The sequence below is a fragment of the Brachyhypopomus gauderio genome, chromosome 7, assembly GCF_052324685.1.
Source record: "Brachyhypopomus gauderio isolate BG-103 chromosome 7, BGAUD_0.2, whole genome shotgun sequence".
NCBI lineage: Eukaryota > Metazoa > Chordata > Actinopteri > Gymnotiformes > Hypopomidae > Brachyhypopomus > Brachyhypopomus gauderio.
The window spans coordinates 29,832,177-29,835,031 of NC_135217.1; positions in this window are offsets into that span (position 1 = coordinate 29,832,177).

The following is a 2,855-nucleotide window of genomic DNA, read 5'->3' on the forward strand; positions in this document are numbered from 1 at the left end:
TAGACCTCATAGTGATGGAGTACTATAGACCTTCATGATGATGGAGTACTATAGACCTTCATAGTGATGGAGTACTATAGACCTTCATAGATGATGGGAGTACTATAGACCTTCATGATGATGGAGTACTATAGACCTTCATAGTGATGGAGTACTATAGACCTTCATAGTGATGGAGTACTATAGACCTTCATGATGATGGAGTACTATAGACCTTCATAGTGATGGGATACTATAGACCTTCATGATGATGGAGTACTATAGACCTTCATGATGATGTAGTACTATAGACCTTCATGATGGAATACTGTAGACCTTCAAAGATTCAAGCATTTCAGCTGTTGCTCACTGGACTGTCCATGAGATGATTCTTCCAGATGCAATCACGGTGGAGAACTCTTTGTTTCATCTCCTATAAAGAAAGCATCTGTCTCCAAATTGCACTTAGAACACAGAGTGCAAAATTATAAAAGAGCAAGATGTGTGTGTTCGAGTAATACAACCCATTTATGTAGGCACAGAATCACAACCCCAGTGAAAAACCACAGACTGATCCGGTCTTCAGTCACTTCTATACCCTTAGACTGAGCTTGATTAATTCCAGTGCCCACCATCACCATGTTCTCCAAACCTCTACCTTTGTAAAACAACACAATTTAGCCCTGCCTTTTCTAAAAAAAAATCATTAAAAAACAACTATTACCTTTACCTTCTTAAGTAATGTATCTGAAAGAGAGACTGTAAGATTATACGGAAAATCTCCCTAATTGTCGGAGGTCCTTCATTTGCTGTGGTTTGGGTGGTTGTCTCCTGCCATGGAGCAGAAGGGTCACTCTGTCCTTGTCCTTTCTCCAGCCAGCTCCTTCACCCACAGTGGCAGCAGCAGGCCATCAAATTGCTCTACAATTTATAGAAAGCGGCGCGCCACTAAATTAATGAACTCACCCCAGGCAATAAACCATGTTTTTCTCCCCGTCACTCAAGGTTGGATTACATGTTAGGAGACCCATTTGTTCCTTACAAAAAGCTGTAGAAAAACAGCAAGAATTAATCTATAGAGTTGTATCTAGATAGATAGATAGATAGATAGATAGATAGATAGATAGATAGATAGATAGATAGATAGATAGATAGATAGATAGATAGATAGATATGGTATTGTATGGCTGGTATGTAAATTGATGTGTAATAGTGTGTGTTCTCCTCATGCAGAAGGTAGTGGAACTGAGATTTTGCTTTCTCTTGTTTTTGTTTTTTATCAGACCCCAATCAAATAAACCTTGGCACAGCAACTAATATGTCACTTGTAGTGTTGAGTCCCTAGTAGTGTTGAGTCCCTAGTAGTGTTGAGTACCTAGTAGTGTTGAGTCCTTAGTATTTTGTGACAAACACACAGACACGTGGGCACACACACGCAAACATACACTCACACATTAAAAATTCAGCAGCTTTGCAGCTGGTAGAAGGTGAGCACGGAGAAATTTGGTAAAAAAAAGATTTGTAAATTTTTTTTAAGTGGAATTTTTGTGAACAATGATTTTATTATTTGAATCAGATAAAACAGCACATTTCATGTCTGTTGTTTATGAACCTGGTGCCATAATGAACCTTGGAAATGTCTAAAAGGAACTCGCGTCCAGTTGAGCAAGCTCCAGAATAATTTCACACTCTTTGTAAATCCCTCAGGATGTATTGGTGGGTTGGACCTCATTGCCCACAGCCACTGGGCCCCATGGTAGCAGCACGATTTGACTGACAGGTACAAATCTGTTTGGGGTGGAGGATGCCTGTACCATGGGTTAGACCAGATGGTTGAAATAATTAACATGATACTGCTCCCATCGCTGGGGAAATCATTCTTCTGGTAATCTAAGGAACATACAATGTGTGTTGTGTGTAGTCTCTCTCTCTCTCTCTCTCTCTCTCTCTGTGTTTATGTGTGTATGTGTGTGTGTGGGTGCGTGCATGCATGTGTGATAGTGTGTGTATGTGTGTGTGTGTGGGTGTGTGTGTGTGTGTGTGTGTGTGTGTGTGTGTGTGTGTGTGTGTGTGTGTGTGTGTGTGTGTGTGTGTGTGTGTGTGATTAGGGGGCCAAGCTTTAAAGTTGAAACAGGAAAGAATCTGTTGATGATGGTGATAAATTGACTAGCATATACAGATACAGTCCGTCCAGTGACACCACACGCATCATAAACAGTATTCTGATTCGTGAATATGCAAGGTCTGTTTTTTTCTATCATATTTGAGCAGCTCACATCAGGCAAGAAGTCCCTTGATGCCAGAGTGTCAAAATCAGGTGCGTATGGAGGAGTCATGACTGCGGGCAGGTATGGGGTGGGGTTGGGTCGTCCGGTGCCGAATGCAATCGCCTGAAAATGGGACCCGGCTGTCCAGGTTTCAGGGTAGCATCAGCAGTAAGGCTGGTTGATGTGCCATTTGCTGTCATGCTGTATGATGGGCACCAACTGGCATTATGGGACTGGCGTCCATCCAGGAGGGCTGAGGACAGAGGGACGGGGGGACAGAGAGAGGGGGAGTGACACAGAGAGAGAGACAGCAAAAGGGAGAGGGAGACAGATATGGGGGGAGGAGCATGGAAAAGGGAGAAAGTGAGAGAGGAGGGTGCACAGAGAAAGGGGGAAGAAAGAGAGGCAGAGAGAGGGAGGGAGTGTGTGTGTGTGTGTGTGTGTGTGTGTGTGTGTGTGTGTGTGTGTGTGTGTGTGTGTGTGTGTGTGTGTGTGTGTGTGTGTGCTCAGAGGGGCATTGAAGGTCTAGTGTTGCCGAAGAGAAAAAAAAAGACAACCATCATTAAACAGTACTGGGAGATACTGGGAGGTACTGGGAGGTACTGGGAG